Consider the following 6,516-nt stretch of genomic DNA (forward strand, 5'->3'; position numbering starts at 1 on the left):
TGTAAATCCCATTGAATCCCCAGCAAAGGAAGCCCTGGGAAAGCTTCATTGGATTACTGCCACAACCCGGGGCCCAATGCAAAAAGGACTTTTAGTATGTTTAAAATTATTCAAAGAAAGAGAAGGGAGAATAGAATTTGTAAGGGAAGAACAGGACATTTTTTTTTAAAGGGAGAGATCTGCTAATAATTGTTTAGCGTGGTAGGCTGTACCTTCTAAAGTTGCTGCACATAATTGGCCACAGAAATATTTCCTGTCTTACATGCTTTTCTGACAATGTGTCCTTATCCTCCTTTCATAGAGAGGTGGGGGTCTATGTCCCTCCTTTAAGGGACATGTTTAGGGTCTCTTGTAATTAATAGCATGTAGGGTAAGCAATGCTGTGTGATTTCTAAGCCTAGATCAGAAATATGAGGCAGTTTTTGCCTTACTTACTGGATCACTTGCGCTGGAGCCCTGAGCTGCCTTGCAGGAAGTCTACCTGCCTGGCAGTTGACAGGTGTGAGAAGCCAAAATTGGCTCATGCAAAGAGACCACATATAGATGTCCTGTGACTATATAAAGAAAGAGAGACATCTGGGCACCCCCAACTTCTCCAGGCTCTACTGCTCTGCAACTGCAGCCACAGACTAACTGCAGCTATGTAAGAACCTCTAGCTGAGCCCTTCCTGAATTCCTAACCCCAGAATCATAAGCAAAATAAGATGGTTATTTAGGCAGCTTCACTTTGAGATTATTTGTTATGCAGCAATAAATACTAGAACATACAGAAAATTTAAAAGTTAAAATACTGAGAAAACTTAATGTACGAATTAAAGCACAATTTAGATTAAAAGAAAAATTAGAATTAGATATCTTCTAATCACACATAATAATCAGAGAGAGAAAAGTCAGAAAAATTGAAAAGGACATTCAGAGATATAGAGATTGAAATAGAAGTTTATACCATATTTAATAGGAAGATGTGGTAGGGAGATATTACAGAGAAAGATGGTAGATAGAGAAAGGAAGAGAGAAAATATTTGAAAAAACAATGGCTGAAAAATTTCCAGAATTGAAGACACGATTCCTGAGGTAGAAATTTTGCAATGTATTAAATAGAATAAATAAAACAAATTTAAATAAAGATACAGTTTAGTGGAAATGTAGAAAGCTAAAGTAAAAGAAAAACATTAAAGCTTAAGAAGGAAAACAGATTATCTATGGGGTTAAACCATGAAATGTAGACCAATTATAGATCAAAAATGAGCAGGATTCTGCTTCTGCTTATGAAGGACTGTTATAAGAATTTGTACTTTCTCTGTAAATAGCTAGAAAATCAGATAAAACACATTAACCCAAATGTCCACTGAATTTGTGACAGATAAATTCCACACCGTGGAATTCTAGCCAGCAATACAAAGGCACAAAACTGGCGATGGACACAATAACATAAATGGACCTCAAATGCATTATGCTAAACCAAAGCGAGAAGATACAAAAGGGCATATGCAGTATGATTCCATGTCTGTGAAATTTCAGAAGATTCAGTCTCACATGTAGTGACTAAAAGAAGATTAGTTGTTGCTGGGAGCCAGAGTGGGGAGAAGGGAATAGAATACCAAGGGCCATGAAGGAACGTTTTGGGATGTCAGACATGTCTTGTACCTTGATCATGACAGTGGTTACTTTACTGTATGTCTGTCAAAACTCACTGAGTTTTATATTTAAAATTGATGAGTTTTATTATGATATTTGTAAATTTACTTCAATAAACCATGATTGAACATTGGAAATCTCATATGGCTCAGTTTAATACAAAGACAGAATGACTTTTCATCAGTAACAATAGATTCTGAGAGACCATGAAATAATATTTTCAAAGTCCTAAGGAAAAAAACAGTATCTGCTTCAGAATCTTTAACTACATAAGCCAGTAGTTTTCCAACATTGGAGTGCATCAGAATCATCTGGAGGTTTACGAAACGCAGATTGCTGAGACTACCCCCAGAGTTTCTGATTCAGTAGATCTTGGGTGGGCTGAGAATATACTTGTCTAACAAGTTCCCACATATTTCAGATTCTGCTCTTACAGGGACTATGCTTGAGAACCACTAGGCTAAATCATCACATAAGAAAGGAAGAAAAAAGAAAATTCAGCCTTACAACCAGTAATAGTTCAGCACCTATAAAATGTCTATGAAAGAACTAGTAAGAGATTCTTCAACCCCAAGGAAAATAACTCAAGACAGGTGAATGGGAAGTAAGAAGCTCTTTTAAAAATATATCACTGAAATATCTCTCCTACCAAATTTCCAAAACAGCATTCTCTGGAGGAAAGTCTCTTTTATTCCATGCTGTAGAAGGTTCCAGCCTACTTGCCAAGAACATGTTAAATGACTTCTTATAGCAATAAAAAAGCAGAGAGGAAAAGAAGAAAGATTTGTTCCCTTACCCTTACAAGACGGAGAATTATGTTCTTGCTATAAATGTAAGAAGCAGTTAACCATTAGTAAGAGAGACCAATCTGTATACACATTATAGGAGCCAGATCTTTTATGCTGTGGCAAAGCAAGTGTGGGTGGACGGTGCTGGCTGTAGAGGTGCATTTTCTCTAGAGCAGTGGTTCTCAACCTGTGGGTCGCGACCCCTTTGGGGGTTGAAAGACCCTTTCACAGGGGTCGCCTAAATCCATCCTGCATATCAGATATTTACACTACGATTCATAACAGTAGCAAAATTACAGTTATGAAGTAGCAACGAAAATAATTTTATGATTGGGGGTCACCACAACATGAGGAACTGTATCGAAGGGTCGTGGCAATAGGAAAGTTGAGAACCACTGCTGTAGAGAATCTAAACATGATAATAGAGCCAAGGAAAAGTGGATATACTTTTCATTATCACCACACACCCTTGATGCTAAACTTCAATAATATTAAAATACTCCACCCTAATAAAATTTTTTGTTTATTTAAATTCTAAACAATTGCTCGTTGCCTATTTATTGCTTATTCTTTTTTTTTAAAGATTTTTTTTAATGTTTAAAATTCCATAAGTTTTATTTTTTTATTTTTTGTAGTTTTTGGCTGGGGCTGGGTTTGAACCCGCCACCTCCAGCATTTGGGGCCAGTGCCCTACTTCTTTGAGCCACAGGCACCTCCCTATTGCTTATTCTTTTTTAAAATTTATTTTATTTTATTTTTTTCTTTTCTTTTTTTATTATTAAATCATAGCTGTGTACATTAATGCGATCTTGGGGCACCATACACTGGTTTTATAGGCCGTTTGACACATTTTCATCACACTGGTTAACATAGCCTTCCTGGCATTTTCTTAGTTACTGTGTTAAGACATTTATATTCTACATTTACTAAGTTTCACATGTACCCTTGTAAGATGCACCCTACTGCTTATTCTTTAACTAAAAGTGTATACTACATTGAAGTTATATGGAGAATTCCTGGTTACATAATTGGCTCCCAATGTATTTGGACTTAGTTGCACACTTTTGTTTAAAGAGTAAGTTAGTAATGGTTTGAAATCATTTGAGCTTACTTTGTATCTCCAGCTCCAGAGGTGTTACATATTACTATGTCTAAGTAGTAGATTAGAAATAAATGCTCATACCAAATTGATTGCAAAGTGAAACTGAACTTGAGTTACTAAAATTTCATCTTGCTATGTCACCATTTAGACTTTTTAATTATGTTTGAAAATTAAATCAGTGAAACAGAATGTAAAATTTGAGGCATCATATTTTTGTTTGGCAAGAGTAAATTTTAGCTCATTCATAAATAAATAAATATATATATATATAATTTCTTTTTTTTTAGAGACAGAGTCTCACTTTAGCACCCTCAATAGAGTGCCGTAGAGTCACAGCCCACAGCAACCTCCAGCTCTTGGGCTTAGGCCATTCTCTTGCCTCAGCCTCCGGAGTAGCTGGGACAATAGGCGTCCGTCACAACACCCGGCTATTTTTTTTGTTGCAGTTTGGCCAGGGCCTGGTTTGAACCTGCCACCCTCAGTATATAGGGCCGGCACCTTACTCACTAAGCCATAGGTGCCACCCAAATTTTTATATTTTTTATTTTTAGAGACAGGGTCTTACTCTGTCCCCCATGCCGCAGTACAGTAGCATGATGAAGGCTCACAGTAACCTCCAACTCCACAAGGGATCCTCCTTCCTCAGCCTCCCAAGTAGCTAGAACTACAGGCAAACAACATGATGCCTGGCTAATTTTTAAATTTTTGTAGAGAAGGAAGTCTTGCTCTGTTGGCCATCCTGGTCTCAAATCCTGCCCTCAAACTATACTCCTGCCTTGGCCTCTCAAAGTGCTGGGATTTACAAGTAGGAGCCACCATACCTGGCCTTAGTTCATTAACAGTATTTTCTTACTTAATTTTAATAATACATTTTAAATGGAAAGATCTTCCTGGGGGGTTGATTTGAGAGTTTAATATGCAGCCATGGTCACACAAGGGTGCAATGGCCCTTGTGGGCCGGAGACAGCACACACAGGCTCCGGGGCAGCGGGCCCAACAGGGAGGTGTTACCGGCTGCCATGCCTGCCACATGCTCCTGATATGGGTGAAAATTCTTCCTTTTTGCTTTTTTTTTTATGTGTTTTTAAACTGTGTTATTATTCATTATCATAACACACTAATATGTAAGCATGAATTTTTTTATTTCAAAAATGCATTATAATCAAGGATTAATCTATTAGTGATTTCCTTTTATGCCTTGTAATATTATAAATTGTATTTTTTTGACTGACATGGATGTGTGTACATGTACACGCATACATACTCATTTAAATAAAGTAAAAATTCTATTATCTGTGTTTCTTTTCTGGCCATGATGATTATTTAATTTCATAATTATTACTGAGAAAAATTGTCACACAGAAGAGGGGATGTTAAAAGTGATCTGCTCCGGTGCAGCCAGGCAGGGGGTAGGTATATGTGCCTTCCAGAAATATCTCCTGGGGACTTGATCTGGTTCCTTCAACAAAGACGACGGAAAAGTGGAAAGAAGTTTAACTTTCTGGTCTTAACTCATGCAGTAAGTGAGCAAACCTTTCTTTAATTCCAAGAAACACAGGGATGGTGGCAGTGATGAGGGGGGAAGCTGAGAGCAGGTATTGGAGCAATGGCTGTAATACGGTGGCACTGGCAACGCTGCACAGGACAGTAGCAACAGGAACTCACAAAAACTGAGCAAACACCATTTTCATAATGAAGAATTGATTAGATGAGAGCATAAGCCGCCTATCTAATCTCTGGAAGACAAGAAAAATGGAGGTTTGAAGGGACTCAAAGTCAAATATTACATTTGTCATTCAAGCCTGTAATTGCCACCAAAACAGATGTGGCTTCCATAAACAAAGCCTGCCTTGGCTTGTAAGTGATCCTCCCTCAATGTAGCTCAATGACATAAATCAATAAAATTTTGTGTAGCAAAAGCATGAAAGATACATTGTATCTAACAGTATATTTATCTTAGCCTATTAAGAAATTATGCAAGGACTTAATTTAAAAGTTGATGACGTTCAATTTCTTTTTATTTTTTTGGCCTCATTCTGGTGCTTTAACCTCTATTGTGTATCCAACTTCTTTTCACAAGGCACCCAGGGTCATCCTGTTCTCCCTGAAGGATCATCTATCAAAATATTTTTTACACTAAGTTTTAAAAGACTAAAAACAAATGTGATCTCCTTTGGTGTATTTGCTATTTTTAAAAAATAAGCTTTTCATTCTGTGATAATTTTAGATTCAAACATAGTTGTAAGAACTAAAACAGAGATCCTACCTGCTCTCCATTCGGCTTTCCCCAATGATACTATCTTGCAAAACTACGGCATTAAAACCAAGTTATTGAAATTGATAATCAAGATACAGAATATTTCCATCAACAAATATCCCTCCTGTTGGCCTTTGAGAGCCCCACTCACTTCCCTCTTACTCTCATCCCTTCCTCAATGCCTGGCAACTATTAATACAAATGTGTTCTCCATTTCTGTAATTTTGTTATTTCAAGAATGTTATCTAAATAGAATTGCATGGTATGTAACCTTCAGTGATCGGCTGTTTTTTTTTTTTTTTTTTGCAGTTTCTGGCCAGGGCTGGATTTGAACCTACCACCTCTGGCATATGGGGCTGGCGCCCTAGCCCTTTGAGCCACAGGTGCCGCCCGATCGGCTGTTTTTTAAGTCAGTATTATTCTCTGGAGAGTCATGTAGGTTGTTGCATGCATTAACAGCTCATTGCTTGTTATTACCAAGGCTTGTCTCTGGTATGGATGCACCACATTTTGTTTAACTGTTTACACGTTGAAGTACATTTGTGATCTTCTAGTTTTTGACTATAATGAATAAAGCTGCTGTAAAAATTCATGTGCAAGTTTTTATGTGAACATACATTTTCATTTCTCGGGACAAATGTGTAAGAATTCAATTTTTCAGTCATTTGGTATTTACATGTTCATTTATTTTTAAAAATAGCCAAATTATTTTTCAGAGTGGCTGTACCGTT

The sequence above is a fragment of the Nycticebus coucang genome, chromosome 4, assembly GCF_027406575.1.
Source record: "Nycticebus coucang isolate mNycCou1 chromosome 4, mNycCou1.pri, whole genome shotgun sequence".
Classification (NCBI taxonomy): Eukaryota; Metazoa; Chordata; class Mammalia; order Primates; family Lorisidae; genus Nycticebus; species Nycticebus coucang.